Source organism: Dromiciops gliroides, chromosome 6 (assembly GCF_019393635.1).
Source record: "Dromiciops gliroides isolate mDroGli1 chromosome 6, mDroGli1.pri, whole genome shotgun sequence".
Taxonomy (NCBI): Eukaryota; Metazoa; Chordata; class Mammalia; order Microbiotheria; family Microbiotheriidae; genus Dromiciops; species Dromiciops gliroides.
This window is the reverse complement of record NC_057866.1, coordinates 262,916,053-262,933,846: the sequence shown is the minus strand read 5'-3', so window position 1 is coordinate 262,933,846 and position 17,794 is coordinate 262,916,053.

Sequence of the window (17,794 nt, the reverse complement as noted above, 5' to 3'; positions counted from 1 at the left end):
GAGACCCCCAGAGCCTCTGAATCAGCTGAAGCACCAGTGTCTTCTGGAACTAAGCTCACAGTTTGGTGAGAGGACTGAGCCCTGGGCAGGGAGGAGATATTGATAATTTGACTTTTATTTCTTCTTTTAAATCAAATTAACTAATACTTTATTAATTTTTAAAACTACTTCATTAATATAATTAAAAAAACTTTATTAATCTCTTCCCTGGTTTTTAGGATTTCTATTTTGGTGTTTAATTGGTATTTTAACATTTGTTGCTTTTCTAGCTTTTTGAGTCGCATACAAAATTCGTTGATCTGTTCTTTTTCATTGATGTTTATAGGACTATATCTTTGATGTTTTCTAATACTATATCCTATTTTCTTGATTTCTTTAAAATGGTAATGGCTAAATATTGTCTGAAACAGAGTAGTTTTTCTGTATTTCTACTTTTGTTGGCTAATTTCCTTTGACTTAGAAGCTGTAGATTTAGGTTATGACATTACTACAAATTTTCACTTTGGGATTTCTTTCAGAAGGTGATCAGTGAATCCTTTGTATTTGCCCTTTCCCCTCTTTTCCTAATATTTCTGGGTAATTTTCTTTCATGATTTCTTGAAATATGAAGGCTGGTCCTTTCCCCCACCTTTTCCTTTTTTTCTTTTAGTGAGGCAATTGGGGTTAAGTGACTTGCCCAGGGTCACACAGCTAGTAAGTGTTAAGTGTCTGAGGTCGGATTTGAACTCAGGTACTCCTGACTCCAGGGCTGGTGCTCTATCCACTGCACCATCTAGCTGCCCCTTTCTTTTTCTTTTGGTCTTAGTTTTTAGATAGTCTAATAATTCCCAAATGATTTCTACTTGATTTGTGTTCTTGCTGAGCAGTTTTTGATTGAGATATCTTATATTTTATTCTATTTTTTCAGTTATTTGACGTTAATATTTGTTGGCTCATGGACTAATTGACTAGTCCATTCAAATTTTCAGGAAGTCTGTTACTTAGGCAAAGTTTTGTACCCCATGCTTATTTGTAATTATCTTTTAAAGTCTTGTGTTTATAACTCATTTCTTTTCCAATTCTTTCTTCTAGCCTTCTCATTTCATTTATAATATTTTAACTTTTAAAATTAGACTTCTTTTTCTCTAGAAATTCTAATTATCTTGTGGCAAGTTGTGTTTTTCTTTGAACCTTTGTATATGTAGGTACTATGGAGTTAGTTATTCTTCTCTTCTGGGTTTGTATGTTGGATTTCCTTGGCATCACAATAGCTCTTTATCTTTTTTTTCTTATTCTTCCAGCATTACTTCCTGGATTGGTATTTTGTGTTAGGGCTAACTTCTGCACTTCTGGTGGGGCTATGGTGGCTTTGTATAGTCCTGACCTGGCTTATCTCATGTCTTACTTCTGGGGTCAGAGCAACTGCCTATGGTCCTCTTCTGCTCCTAGTCTGGATCTGAGAAGCCTTTTTCTACCTTAGAATGGTAGCTTTGCAGTACTTGCACCTGGGGATTGAGTTTAAGATTCTCTCTGAGGTCATAATGATACACCTCTGTGGCCCTAATCTGCTCCCACAGTCTGATTCTGCCATCTTGACCTATTCCTAGTCCAGAGTTCCTGCCCTGGTCATAATCCTATTGGCTGAATTTGTGATCTTGTGCTGGAAATATAGTCCATGGTGGTTTCTCCTTAGATTCTTGATGAATATTTAGTTTGTTGATCACTTGAGATCTTTGTTGGCACAGTTTTTGGGGCAGCTGGGCTTCATTGCTTCCTCCCATTCCACTATTTTGGTTGGTCTCAGAATAATTTTGGATGAATGTACTGGTTAACCCATAGGAATAAACAACACTTGTGCTCAAAATCCCTTTTGATTCAGACTTCAGTAGGGACTAGCCTTTAGAAAGTCAAACCCTGGTTAGAAAGGCTAGAATTCTGGACTTAGCATAAGGTAGACCTGGGTTTGAATTCTGCCTTTGACATTTATTTACTAGCTGATTGACCGTAGGTGATCAAAATATTTATTAAGCCTTTACTTAAGTCAGTACCTAGAACACAGAAGGCATGTCATAATAAAACATAGTGAACTAAAACCCTCCAATAAGGGTTCAACAAAGGGGGAATAGGAAAAGCGATTAGTCAAGGTTAGGTGAGAGTTGCTCGGTTAGCTACTCTCCCTTCCCATGGTGATAATTAAATTAAATTAGATCAGATGGACAAAACGTTGCTCATCATCTACTATGTTAGGCACTGTATTGATGATTTTTGGACTAGATGTATGATTTCATTGGCATTAGGGAATTCCTTTGCATTAGGCAACTGATCTACAGCTTATAGTCTTAGAAGTTAAGTGACGGGGCAGCTAGGTGGTGCAGTGGATAGAGCACCGGCCCTGGAGTCAGGAGGACCTGAGTTCAAATCCGGCCTCAGACACTTAACACTTACTAGCTGTGTGACCCTGGGCAAGTCACTTAACCCCAATTACCTTACTTAAAAAATAAAAGAAGTTAAGTGACTTGTTGAGGGTCACATAGTCAGTATGTGTTACAGGGAGAATTTTAACCCGTCTTTCTGACTCCAGACATTTCTCTCTTCATAAAACATTGCTAAGTTGGCTCTTGGCAATATAAAGGGGCCAAGACATAGCTGATATCATTAAGTACCTTGCAATTTAAAGCTTAGAATATTGTTGCAAGTTTCATTATAAAGAAATGAGGCAAACCAAAGTCAGAGTTAGCTTCATTACATTTGAAGTAGGAATGGAGGGCTGGCAGTTTCTGTCTTGTACCCAACCGGCATAACTACAGAAAATGAGGAACAAATAACAAAGAAGATGAATTATTGGTAGATTAAATTTGCAAAGATGTGACCATGACCTGTTAGCTCTTTATGAAGTGTGAAGTTCTCCTTGCTTGAATCAGAGGGAAAGTCTTCCACTGGCTGGCCAAAGACCATCTGTGCCTCTGGTGCTGGTTTTAAAGGACAGGCCTGTTATCCATTATAGCATCAGGCAAAGCCTTCGAGCCAGGGAGCAGTTGTGTGGAGCGGGGCTCTTACACCTTTTCTAGAGGGCAGGGGGATGGAGAGGGGAGTTCATTTTCTTCATTGACCATAGAGTATTACATTGAAGTTATTTGCTCAGTGGCAGGCATTATATCCAGCACAGAACAGAGAAAGATATCAATATGTAGAGAACTGGAAACAAGAAGCAACTGTGAGGAGTGTGTCCTCTGATACAAGAGAAGAAAGTCAATATGGATATGAGAGAACTAGCCTTGGCAGACAAAAGTTGGGCTGCTACGAGGAAGCCCAGTTACATGAGCTGTCCAGCAGAGATGCTGAGCCCAGGCGAGGGATGGGAAACAGTGTGAGGGTACTACAAGGAGAGAAAAGACATTGGGTTCCTGAAGAATAGTGAGTTGCCTTGGTCACATGTATTTCTTGTGTATGTGCGTCACTACCAGCATCCTAACTGTGCCCACTCTTCCCAAGGACACTATATTTGTAGGAGAATGCATCATGGGTGTATAGGGGGAATGTATTAGAGCTACTGTTTTTTGTTATGCCATTTTACTGTCTTTGCTTTGAGTGGTGTTTACTAGCTAATCGTAAAAGGTGAACTCATCAGTGGGGGATCATGAGCTATACTTTTAAGAGTGAAAATCCATAGGATACCCTTTGAACTTGGGAACAATTATCCTTCTGGGGATCCTACCAGCAATATGTGAGTGCCATGTTGAGATACTCTAGAAGGGTACTACATTTCATTCTTTAATTCAATGTCCATTCATTATTATTATTTTTATTATTCTCTTTCAACAATGATGAGATCTTTTCCTCTTTCTTTGATCTCTTTGGGACATATGACTGGTAGTGACATAGCTGGGTCAAAGGATATGGAAGCATCTTTTTAAACGCACAAAAGAGAACCAAAGGTAATTCATAAGAAAATGAAGACAAGGGGCAGCTAGATGGCGCAGTGGTTAAAGCACCAGCCCTGGATTCAGGAGTACCTGAGTTCAAATCCGGCCTCAGACACTTGATACTTATTAGCTGTGTGACCCTGAGCAAGTCACTTAACCCCCATTGCCTAAAAAAAAAATGAAGACAAGCAGGACAGCTTTGAAAATTGTTTGTTTTATTTGTTATCTACTTAAAAGGAATAGTAAGCACTACACAGGAGAGACTTGCAATTTCATGTGCAATCTTCTTTTTCTATTCAATTTTGTATATCGAAATACTTGTTTTATTTGATATTTGTTCAATTCAGAATGTTTTTAAAACCTCCTTAGGCAGGAAAAAATAAACATCAGATTAATGGGGAAGGAGGAGGGAGAAGCCTGTGGCTACCTCTGAGGCACAATGAACTGTGGGAGGAAGAACTGAATGAATTGAGAAAATACGTGATGTTGTAGGGATTAGGTGATAACTATTTTTATAGTTACATGAGAAATGGCCAAGAATTTCTCATGTATACCAGGGATGTCAAACACCTCTGGCCACAAAACTGTGGAATTAGATTAAGAGGCAATTGGAAAATGTTTAACAAAATAAACACAAAAGGACAATAAAACATAGATAATATGAATATGTTTTCTAAGTCAATATGTGTTCCTCAGGGATCCTTATAGTGGCCCCCGGTTCTATTTGAATTTGACACCAGTGGTAGAGACTATAATGACATAATGAGAAGAGCATTAAGAGAGGGAACTGCTGTGCAAAGTTAGAGGAAGGAACAATTATTACCCTCTGTGGAGAATGAGGGAAGGTTTAATTAAAGATGTAGCATTGCATTCCTTGAATGATAGGATTTCAAAAGGTATAGATTGGGGGACAGGTAGTATTCAACAGTATTCAAGATGCCTAGAACAGTGGTTGAACAAGTTGTGGTATATGATAGTGATGGAACACGATTGTGATCTAAGAAATGATGAGCAGGATAGTTTCAGAAAAACCTGGGAAGGCTTACATGAACTGATGCAAAGTGAAGTGAGCAGGAGAACATTGTACACAGTAACAACAATTTTGTACTATGATTAACTATAAATGACTTCGCTATTCTCAGAAAGACAATGATCTAAGACAATTCCAAAGGATTTATGATGAAAAATGCAATGATCCAAGACAAGTCAGAAGGACTCATCTCTAAAGAAACAACTAATGGAGTCTGAATGCAGATCAAAGCATACTTTTAAAAAATCTTTCTTCATTTTTCTTGTTTTTAATTTTTTAATCTGTATTTTTATTTGCAACATCACTAATATGGAAACATTTTGTATGACCACACATGTATAATCTATATCAAATTGCTTGCTTTCTCATGGAGTGGGGAGAAGAAAAGAAAGAGAATTTAGAACTCAAAATTTAAAAAAAACCACAAATGTTAAAAATTATTTGTACATGTAATTGGACAAATATAAAAATCTTCATTTAAAAATATAATTACTATAGCTATTAAAAATATCTGGAACAGTGTGAGAGCAAAGACACAAAGGTATTAGGGAAGCTATGGATATGTGCAAGGGATCAGGGGTAGTTCAAATAGGCTGGATAATATTGCACTTTTTGGGGAATGGTGGGTAGTGAGACTAGGGAGGGAGAGAGGTGCTAGGCTTCAGAGGACCATGAATACTAGGTTGAGAAGTCTGGATTTTTTTCAGTAGTTAATGGGAAGCTATTGAAGAACAGCTCACATGAAGAAAAATAACTACAAGAGAAGGCAGCCGGTGCTAAGGACCAAGGGAGTGTTTCTAACCATAAATGTGCAAAGAGCAAGGGAGATCACTGAGGCTTAGGGATGACAAGGCCCTTGTGCAGTAGTTTCTGTGTGGGCCAAATAAGACCTAAAAGAAATTAGGATTGTTCCACTGTGACAATTCATTTTCTTTTAGTCATTCAAAAGCATGTTGTTTAAAGGCAGGGATGGGAACTCTATGGTGTTGCTAGGGAGAAGAGATTAGGAAAATGGCATGTGAGGAGAAGAAGGTGATGGAAGGGGAACAGCAGCCAGGCCCTTTCTAAGTTCATGTAAAGGGGAGTCCTGATGCCTCCTACTTCTTCTCTGTCATCTCTCTCAAGTCCAGCCTTGTTACATCTTCCCCTTCAGGTTTTTCAGGTACCCTTAGGGTTTGGAGGTCCCCCTCTGCCATCAGCTCAAATCTCCATCAGCTGTATTCTTCCCATTTTAAAGACCCAATGACAGAACCCCAGTTCCATTTAACCACTTAAAATTGGATAGCTTTAACAAAGAAATATTTATTTTGATGATGTAGCAAAAACAATTGGACATTTCCCTCAAAATGTTGGGGGCATAATCCCTCTTGGGCTCTTGGGGAGTAGGGACTTGGCTTGCAACTTAGCTGAGCCCCGAGATAGCATTGGTTTCACCAAGTTCCTATCCAAAGCCAACATCACTGCACTGGAGTCTCAGACCTTTGTTCCTTGGTGCATCATTGCTGGGCTGGTTACAACACTTGGCCTATAGTTTTGAACTCCTGAATCCCAGGACTCATACTTTTACCCCAGATAAGAGGCTCCTCTCCATACAGAACACATTTCTAGAATGGAAAAGAACAAATGAAAAGACCAATGTCCCTTTCAGTTCCATATAGCCTCTAGGAAGAAGGCCCATAACTCTTCTTCTTACAACAAAGTTCTTTTACAGGAAGCTCTTAGTGAAGGAGTAACCTGTCCTACTCATGTCCTTTTTTTTTTTTTTTAAGTGAGGCAATTGGGGTTAAGTGACTTGCCCAGAGTCACACAGCTAGTAACTGTTAAGCGTCTGAGACCGGATTTGAACTTGGGTCCTCCTGGCTCCAAGGCCGCTGCCCCTCATGTCCTTTTAAAGATGTTCACAGCTCTGTCTTCACTGACAGTGGATGGATTCCTCCCAAACACATGGTAGACCAACCAGAAACAGCTTCAGAATATCCACATATGCTCCATGCCTTGTGGTTCTCCCCAGCATCCTCCACGTGGAGGATGCCACTTTAGCAAACTGATGAGCTCTGCTTATGCACTCTCTTCTTGTTTGAAAACTTTGCTTTCCCCAGAACATAAGCGGAAGCATATGTTGAATATATTACATCCCCAATCCAGAACAGTCCTCTGGGATTTCTGGGGGACCCATAAGAATTGTCCTTTCAATTGCTTCACAGCTCCATCAGAGGAAGGGGTTTCAGAACAGTCACTGTAGCATGATCTGATATAATCCCACATGTACGGACAAAAATCACAATTACCCCCAATACAAAGTTTTATAAAGGCTTATAAACCATTATTTGATTAGCATTCAACAAATGCCGATTTTGGTGCTCAAATGGCCTCTTTCAACCTAACAGAAGAAAGAGAAAGGAAAAAAACCCAAGGAAGGAACCCTGCTCCGCACAGAGCTTTCCAGACCAAGTAGAACTCCTCCTGACGTGATTTAAGAGCTGGAATTGCCTGGAAGTCACTACCCCACTCTCAGATGAGGAACAATCTATTCCATGTGGACACTCTTCCAGGATCTCCTCAGAACACAAGTTCATCCAGTTGAGGTCAGGACAAACTTTCCTTAGGGGTCTCCCTTAGCAGATCCTTGCTGTGTTGAGGGCAATTCCAAGTGGAATGGCAAACTAATGCTGAAAAGGTTTACGTAGGTGAAACTGAAAAACAAAGTCAAATAAACCCAGAGATGGGATCCAAGACCAAGTGCTCCAGGTTGGTTGCTTGGAAGTTTCTAGACACATAGTCAAACCTCCAGGGCTTAAGGATCTCAGAATAAGGCAAGCATTCTAGGTCTGCTTGAATGAAGAAAGCATCTATGAATATTTCTAAGTTAGACACCCACATTCTAGAGATGTGAGCTCCATATGTCTCATACTGGACTCCATATTAATTAATGATTCAGTAATACACCAATGCAGTATCAATGTCTAAACACTCAAGGAATCAACAAAATTTACAAAATAACTTCAATACAATTAATTTGTGAGGGAACACAGACTGGAAAAAATTTAGCTGTACAAATACAGCTTAATTTCCCCTCCTATTTTCCCAGGGTCACACACACACACACTAGTGTATCCAAAAAGTCCTGGGTAGAGAATCTCTCCTGGGGTCACCTGCAAATGCAAAGGTCTTGATTTTATCTTATATGATCCCCTATGGAGAACATGGTTGACCATGGCCCCTGTCTCTGAAGACTAGATCTGTTACATTAACACCCCCTTGCACGTTCTCTGTGTGTCCCTTTTCTATGCTATCAGGTTGAGTCTCCACAGGATTGTATTCCCCACAATTTTGCGAGGGTGACAATGACTAGCACCCCCAGTTCCACTTAGCCATTTAATATTGGATAACTTTTATAAAGGAATATTTACTTCAAGGATATAGTCGGAACAAAATATAAACACTTTCCCCAACTCTTTGGAGGCATAATCTTCCCTATGTCAGGGAGTAGGTGGGAGTAAGTTAAAAATTTTGTTCTTATATAGCATTGGTCCCACCAAGGTCAAGTCTAGATGTTTCTAAACACAAAAATGAATCCTTTCACTGGGTTGGGGTCCCAAAGGTTACTCCTGAAGATCATTTCTTGCTCTTTAGGGACATCAATGTTTTGCTGGATGAGAAACCCAGTCTGGGTTCGGAGTCCCAGCTTCCTAGGGCTTACACTACTGACCTTTCACAATTCCCAAGACAAGAGATTCAACTCCTTTCACTGGATGCCATGGGTGAAGGTGTCACCTAGATCTCACAGAAGCAAATAACGCAAAGAGAGACTAGGGGGAACCTTTTTGAATGTCTTCACAGCCAATCAAAAAGTATCCTCTTCAACATGAGTTAGTTGACCAGAGCTAGTTATAGAATGTTCCAAACATAGTTCAGTCCTCATGATTCTCCCAGAAGCATCTCCTTAGTGTCCTCCACATAGATGACACCATCTTAGCAAACTGATGGGGTCAACACATTTGCCAAATCCTCATTATACTTCTTCCCTTCTCTTCTTATTTCTTCTCTCTCTGTGTGTATCTCTGTCTCTCCCTCTCTCTGTCTTTGTCTCTATCTCTCTCTCCTCTTTTTCTGCAATCTCCCCTCATTACTGCAATCTCTATTTTTCCTCCTACTTTTGCTCACCCTCTTAGCTTCCCCTCTATTCTCATCTCACTGCAGCATCCACTATGGAATAAACAGTGGGTAGAGATGCCTTTAAAAACAGCTGTATTGAACTCAACAAGACATCACAATGAGAATCCCTTTCCTTTCTTCCCTGAATTTCTTCTGCACTGAACTTGAGACCCTGTGAGTCCACAAATCCTTGTGATGGAGTGGAACAGGACAAAAGGAATATTGGAAACAAATGAAGCTTAACTTCATCACATGAGTTCATTTTCTAGTAAACCAGAATAATTCATTATAATGTGACACAAGTTAGAGATTTTTCAGATGTAAAGTTATATCTAACAGAATCTCCAAAGTTCTTTTGTGATAGATGTAGGAAGAAGGAATGAGGAAATGTTTCTGAAGGTCATTAGCTAAGTGCCTGGAGCCAACCAAACAGCTGTTTTCTGAATTCTAAAGGTGAGACTTTTTTTTTTTAGCTGAATTCTGTGTACCTGTTTTTGCTAGATATAAGGTATAGGTGCCCTTTGTGGGTGGGGAAAGAGGTACCACTAGCAGTGACTCTGGAAGGACCTCCACTGGTCCTGAGAAACCTCTGGACTTCTGGGAGGCAGAGTCAATAAACGTTTGTCAGGTCCAAGGGTTCAGCTGAGGATTCTGTTACGACTCTTGAGTACTGATAGGCAATACTCAGTCAGACCTCTAAATAGAACCTTTCTCGGGGCGGCTAGGTGGCGCAGTGGATAAAGCACTGGCCCTGGATTCAGGAGTTCCTGAGTTCAAATCCGGCCTCAGACACTTGACACTTACTAGCTGTGTGACCTTGGGCAAGTCACTTAACCCCCATTGCCCCGCAAAAAAAAAAAAATAGAGTCTTTCATAGTTCTGATCTCTAATCTTCCCAGAATCCTCAAGAGTAGTTTTGAATGCAGGTTAAGGGCAAATCTGATGTGCTCTGCTCTTTGTTCAATTCAATTCAAATCAGCAAATTTATTAGAAATGCCAGGGGCAGCTAGGTGGTACAGTGGATAGAGCGCTGGCCCTGGATTCAGGAGGACCTGAGTTCAAATCCAACCTCAGACACTTGACACTTACTAGTTGTGTGACCCTGGGCAAGTCACTCATGTGCAAAAAAAAAAAAAAAGAAAAGAAAAGAAAAAAAAAAAAGAAATGCCTACTAAGTTCAAGTCACTATGCCAGACACCAGGAATATAAAGGCAAACCCAAAACAATTCCTGTCATCAAGTACTTTATACTCTACTGGAGGGGAAGGGAGAGGGTAGGATACAATATGTAAACAATAAGTCTAAAACAAAGTATATACAAAATAATACATGATAGAGGAAACATTAACACTTGGGGGAATTGGGAAAGGTCTTGTGTCCAAGGCAGAGCTTGATCTGTGTTTTGAAGAAAACTACACATTTTTTTGGTGGGGGGCAGGGCAATGAGGGTTAAGTGACTTGCCCAGGGTCATACAGCTAGTAAGTGTCAAGTGTCTGAGGCTAGATTTGAACTCAGAGCCTCCTGAATCCAGGGCCCGTGCTTTATCTACTGTGCCACCTAGCTGCCCCAGAAAACTACCCATTCTAAGGAGATTAGGGAGAGATGAGAATGGAGGTATGGGACAAAGACATGTCACATACAGCCAACAGCTATCTGGCCAACTAGCTAGTGTTGAGGTGGCCAACTTTATTTCTGCAGAGACATTTTTGGAATAATAAAGTCTTACTATATTCCTTAGAGTTAGCTAGCCCTTTAATTTATTTATTCTGTAAGTATATTTTTATAAATGCTTATAGGAATAGACCCATAACACCTCCTTGATTCCTTAGTGCTCCTTAAATTTCAGAAAAAGGTGCTTTTGTTCATCTAAGACATTACTACAAAAATAAATGTTGAGCTCTGATGAGCAGTGAAGCATCTGAGCAGTGAGTTTCTACCCACGGTGGTGTTTGTTGCCCTGGGAAACAGACAGAAAGCTTAGGTTTGGCTGGGACTAAAAATGGTAACTGCTGGGTTCTGGGAAGAATCCAGGGCCCTGTTAGGATTTGACTGGTGTAATAAATGTTCTCATCACTAATGGGTAGCTTTGCAGTAGGTTTTCATCTGGAAGCCAAGGATTGGAATGGCAGTGTGAAAAGCCCCATTTTTTAAGTGAACAGATGTGAGCAGAAGTCGTCTTTGTTTTGTTTTTTTTTTTTACAAGCAGGCACTGTATAACTGTGACCTCAATAAAGCTGTTACCTAAATTTAATTTGCAAAATGCAGTATGGGTCCTAACCATTCAGAACAACAAACAGAAGGTATTATTATTTCTTAAAAGAAACCTCTGTTGTGACTTTATCAAGAGCATCAAACTTTTCCCTCAAATCGGCACTGAATAGAAAGGTAGTATGGGATGGGGGTAAAGCAAGGAAATGTGAGGAGAGACAAAGCACACAAGAGGGCCCTACATAGTTCTTTACTAGTTAGCATTTCTATAATGCTTTAATGTTTGCAAAGCACTTTACAAATATTATCTCATTTTATCATCACAACAACCCTGGGAATTAGGTGCTTTTGTTAACCCTGCTCCACTGATAGGAAAACTGAGGTGAATGGAAGTTAAGTGACTTGTTCAGGGTCACACAGTATTTGAGATTGAATTTGAACTCAGGTTTTCCTGATTCCAGGTACAGTGCTCTGTTCACTGTATCACTTAGCTGCCTTATTCTTTAGAGGGTTCCCCCAGTCTTGCTTTTCTCTTCCACATTCTTCTCTTCAACAAACATTATTATTAAGCTTTGGTCACATGTAAAGAAATGCAGTACATGCTGGGGGAGATACAAACATAACAATTGTGAATCCTTGCTGGGACCAAAGGCTAAAGTACTGCATCCTCTCTGTCCAAAAGCCCCATTTATTCTGGACCCATGAATGCCATAAGAATTGGGTTTGGTTATAGGACAGCCTGACCACCTTGAAGAAGGGAGAGATTCTTTTTCTCACACTCTTTGGCTCTTTATGTCCACATCTCAGAACAAATTTTCTTAAAGTTTAGGGTGTGGCTCATATCTTAGGTATCTCTAAAGATGGTGGGGAGGGGGAGAGATAAAGGTACTTAATGTATAATACAAATCAGACATGGGACAGCTATTTATTTCCTTCACATGAAAAAGATGTTTAACAAAAAAATTCTCGCTAGTGCAGTGACAAAAGGACACAAAACAGGGTTTGATAATTCCATTAGAATCACCATGTATCAATAGAAACTTAAGTGGCCATGATGACTGTTTTACTCTTCTCTCTTCTACTACTATCCTATTCTCTACTATTATGCTTAGCTCTCAGTTTGTTTCTCTTTTAAAGGTGTGGTTTGGAATGCCAACATCTCTCCCTTGGACTTGGGTCAGGGAGGGGAATCTATCTCTCTTCCTCCCCCAAAAGCAGCTATTTAGTACCATAGTGTCTCATATATATGCTTGCTTATGACAGCCTGTACTTAAACTCACCTAGGCAAGCATATATAGTTTTCAAGTCCTGGGCTGTCATTTCTGCTTCATGTCTCTTTCTCTGAGAATGGGTGATTGAGCAAGGATCCTGAGATGTTACAAGTCAGGAGATTCTGGGCATTGTTTGGCAGCAGGAGATGCTTTCTATAGCTACATCTTTCTCAGAAGACAAAACAAGCACAGCTGGGAGCCTAGTGGGAGGCTCTGGAACTAGAGTTGCTGTTTGGACAGTGTAGACTGAGAGAAAGTGAAATCCATTCAGCAGTCCCAGGGGAATCTTTCCTAACTCCTGATAAAATATAATAGAGGAGAGTCAGCTAGGTGACACAGTGGATAAAGCACCGGCCCCGGATTCAGGAGGACCTGAGTTCAAATCTGGCCTCAGACACTTGACACGTACTAGCTGTGTGACCTTGGGCAAGTCACTTAACCCTCATTGCCCCCAACAACAACAACAACATATATATATATATATATATATATATATATATAAATAGAGGTGATGGAAAACATATGTTGCTATATCCTTTCCTAGGTTCCTGTGAATCCTTAAGTCTCCCAGAGGTCTTAGTTCTTGGGAGATTATATTAGGAGTGATGGGGTATTGTTTCCTATTTTGAGTACTTTTCATTGTGGGTAACTAGGTGGTGCAAAGCACTGGCCCTGGAGTCAGGAGGACGTGAGTTCAAATCTGGCCTCAGACACTTGACACTTACTAGCTGTGTGATCCTGGGCAAGTCACTTAACCCCAATTGCCTCAAACATTCAGGGCTACCTCTAGTTGTCCTGATATATATTTTGTCACTGTACCCAGATGACTCTGGAAGAGTGAGGTTGGTGACCTTGCGCAGCCCTCCCTCACTTAAATCCAATTCATTGCAAGTCATGATGTCACTTCCTGATATCATGGTCCTCTTTGAGAATGAAGGACAAACAACAACTTTTCAGTACATACTTATGAGCCTTTCGGGGTTTTAAGTATTTCTTTTGTAATAGAAGAAATAGCTAGTTGTCCAAGACCAGACATGTACTACTAAATTGAATTAGATTTTGAGAAGGGTATTTTTTCATCCTTTTTGGGGATATCCTACATATGAGGCAAACTTAACCTTTAAGAGATTTTCCCTAAGACTCTGGGGTGGGGACATTGTGAGACAGAAAGAAAGAAAAAGAAAAGCTTGGCTCTTCTCTGTGGGAGTTACACTCCCTAGGACTGAACCTGACCATCATGAGTCCAGAGCAGAGCCTTGGTCATGGGTGACATACCTTATACACATACATATACATTTATACTCCTAACTAATGCATACATTATATACATATATGTATATTGTGGACATATATTTATGTACACATTTGTATATAATATGTACATAAGTTAGAAGTGTAAAATCTTGTGGAGTCCTCTTTCTGGAATCCTTACAAACACTACAGGCCTTCATTTCAAAGAATTCAGGAGTCTCAGAGTTGCAAATGACCATTTAGTCTGCATGAAGAAATGAGCCTAAACAAGAATGCAACTCTTGTTTAAGGTCCTCCAGTGGGGAGGAGCCCATCATTTACCCTTGGAGGCAATCAGTTGCACTTTGGGGACAGCTCTGATTATGGGAAATACTTCCTTCCATCAAGCCAAAACTTGAGTTTTAGGAATTTCCACCCCAAATTCCCCATTCCTAGTAGCCAAGCAGAACACATCGAGTACTTTTTCCACATGACAGTCCTTTGGACTTTGGATTTCAATTCTCTCTGATGTCTTGGGGATACAGAGACAACCCCCCCCCCAATAATCTCTGCTCTCCAGGAGTCTACATTCTGCAGTGGAAAAGATGTGGTGATGCTGCTCCCCTCTTCTGCAAGTCTCTTTTTTCTTCAGGTTGAATTCTCCAATTCCTTCAACCAATTCTCATATTGCATGGCCTTATAGCCCTTTGCCATCCTTATGCCATCCTTTGGATACAGTCTTGCTTACCAATATCCTTGCTAGATCCTAGAACAGAATGTAATATTACAGATGTAGTTTGACCAGGGTAGAATGCTTGATTATAGCAAAACTCTCACCTCCCTAGTCCAACACACTATTCTCTCTCTCTCTCTCTCTCTCTCTCTCTCTCTCTCTCTCTCTCTCTCTCTCTCTCTCTCTTTCTCTCTCTCTTTCTTTTTGCGGGGCAGTGAGGGTTAAGTGACTTGCCCAGGGTCACACAGCTAGTAAGTGTCAAGTGTCTGAGGTTGGATTTGAACTCGGGTACTCCTGAATCCAGGGCTGGTGTTTTATCCACTGTGCCACCTAGCTGCCCCTCACTATGCTTCTCTTAATGTTAATAGTGGTACATTATGTGTATGAAGGCTAGGGAAGGGTGGGATGAATTCTCAAGAGCTCTATAGACCTATTATTCTCTGGTGCTGTTAAATACTTTGGTTTTTTTAAGTGAACATCTTTATATTGAAATCAATGGTTCTTCAGTTGTTTTAGTTATGTTTGACTGTGGCCCCATTTAGGGTTTTTTTAGAAAAAATACTGGAGAGGTTTGCCAATTCCTTCTCCAGCTCATTTTACAGATGAGGAAACTGAGGCAAATGGGGTTAAATGATTTGCCCAGGGTCGCACAGGTAGTAAGTATTTGAGGCAAGATTTGAACTCAGGAAGATAAATCTTCCTGACTCCAGACCTAGTGCTGCTATCCATAGTGCCACTTAGCTGCCCTCAAAATCAATGGCACACTGGTACTTTTTCTATACATGCCAGTTAGTTAGTCAAAAACCCCTCACAAACCACCTACTTTATTGGAGATACAAAGAAAGGCAACAGACAGCCCCTGTCCTCAAGGAGCTCATAGTCTAATGGAGGAGACAACATGTGAAAAACCACATACAAATGAGCTTTAAACAGGATAAATTGGAGATAATCAACAGAGGGGAGACATTAAAATTGAGAAACTGGGAAAGACTTCCTGTAGAAGATTCGCTGGGACTTGAAGGAAGCCAGGACAGCCAGGAGGTGGAGATGAGGAGAGAGAGCACTCCATGTAAAAATGCCTGGAGTCAGGAGAGGGAGTGTCTTGCTTAAGGAGCAGCAAGGAGGTCATCATTTATTGGACAGGAGAGTAAGTGGCAGACAGGGGAGGGTATAAGGAATAAGAAGGATGGAAAGGTCTCAGAGTGGCAAATATAACAAAAATGGGAAATACTGCATATCAGAGGGGATGCTTATGCATTGTTGGTGGAGTTGTGAGCTGATTCAGCTAGTCTAGAGAGCAATTTGGAACTATGCCCAAAGGGCTATGGGTCAGTGCATACCCATACCCCTTGATCCAGCAATACCACTGCTAGGTCTGTATCCCAAAGACGTCCCCCAAAAGGGGAAAAGACCTATTTGTGTAAAAATATTTCTAGCAGCTTTTTGTGGTGGCTAAGAACTGGAAATCAAAGGAATGTCCATCAATTGGGAAATGGCTAAACAGGCTGATTGTTATGGAATATTATTGTGCTATAAGAAATGACAAGCAGGATGATTTCAGAAAGGCCTGGAAAGACTTGTATGAACTGATGTAGAGTGAAGTGAGCAGAACCAAGAGAACATTGTGCCCAGTGACAACAATATTGTCTGATGAGGAACTGTGAATGACAACTATTCTCAGCAATACAATGATCCAAAACAATCCCAAAGGACTAATGATGAAGCAGACTATCCACCTCCAAAGAAAGAACTGATATTGATTGAACACAGACTGAAGCATGCTATTTTTCACTTGCTTTCATTTTTTCTTTTATTCAAGTTTTCTTACACAAAATGACTAATATGGTAATGTTTTATGTAATTGCCCATGTATAAGCTATATCTGATTGCTTACCACCTCAGGGAGAGGGGAGAGAAAGGAGAGGTGGAGGGATAGAATTTGGAACTTCAAACTTTTAAATAAAAATGTTTTATTATTATTATTATTACAAGGCAATGAGGGTTAAGTGACTTGCCCAGGGTCACACAGCTAGTAAGTGTCAAGTGTCTGGGGCCAGATTTGAACTCAGGTTCTCCTGAATCCAGGGCTGGTGCTTTATCCACTGTGCCACCTAGCCACCCCACATTATTATTTTTAAAAAAACAAAAACAAAAACAAGAATGGAAAGGTATGTGTATGGGGGCAGGTTATGGAGGACTTTGTGAGGTATAATTTGGTATAAAGTGTGAATATCTTGAACCATACCCAAGAAAGTTGTTACTGAAGAACCAAAAAAACTTTGATATAAGGTTGATGCCTCAGTAAGATAAAGCTGAATGGGGCCGCGAGGTGGCGCAGTGGATAAAGCAATAAGCCTGGATTCAGGAGGACCTGAGTTCAAATCCGACCTCAGACAATTGACACTTACTAGCTCTGTGACCCTGGGAAAGTCACTTAACCCTCATTGCCCTGCAAAAAAAAAAAAGATAAAGCTAAATGAACCAACTTAGTGAAGTTTCATTCTTTGTCTTGGAAATGGCCCCTCCAAGAAAGCATCCCATTTCACCAATTCCTGGGCAGATACTAGATGAACTCATCAATGTTCATACTCTAAATATTGATTTAATGATAATGGTACCAGAAACACTGCTTTAAATTTCTTGCAAAAATGCATATAAACTTTCCACCTTTAAGGTTGTTTGTAGAGGAGTCAATGGAGAATTTATAGGAATCCATGGTCACTTCTGGCTGTTTCTACACTAACTTAATAAGCAGAAGCTTATTATGTTTCTTCCTTATTATGTTCTTTCCTATAATTCATCAAAGTTCACTTCCTTACTTAAGGGAACAATGGTGTACTATTTGAAAAAAGCCAATACTGTGGCCCACAATTCCCTGCCATTTTGCCAAAGGAACTGCTCAGGTGGAAATTGAATTAAGTCTCTCTCCTTACAGCTAATATTTCTCATGTCTCAGGCAGGGATTTTGGTGAATCCTTACAAATGACCAAAGAGCAGAGTAATCTAGATGAAGATTTTCTAGCCATAGTTTTAATGATGTGTGGTTCTTTATTGTATGATTTAAATAATTGTCATTATATTGGTTGCTAGGCACAAGCATAATGTATTTGCATAAACAATAGAAACATATGTTTTCATCATGGTACTTGCAATAGCCTTTGGCCATAGTATCTTTGCCAGCTTTTCTTTTGGGTTATTGTGTTTATTATTTGGCTGTAAACCATCACCAGCCCTAAGATGATTATGTGAATATTAGTATAAAAAA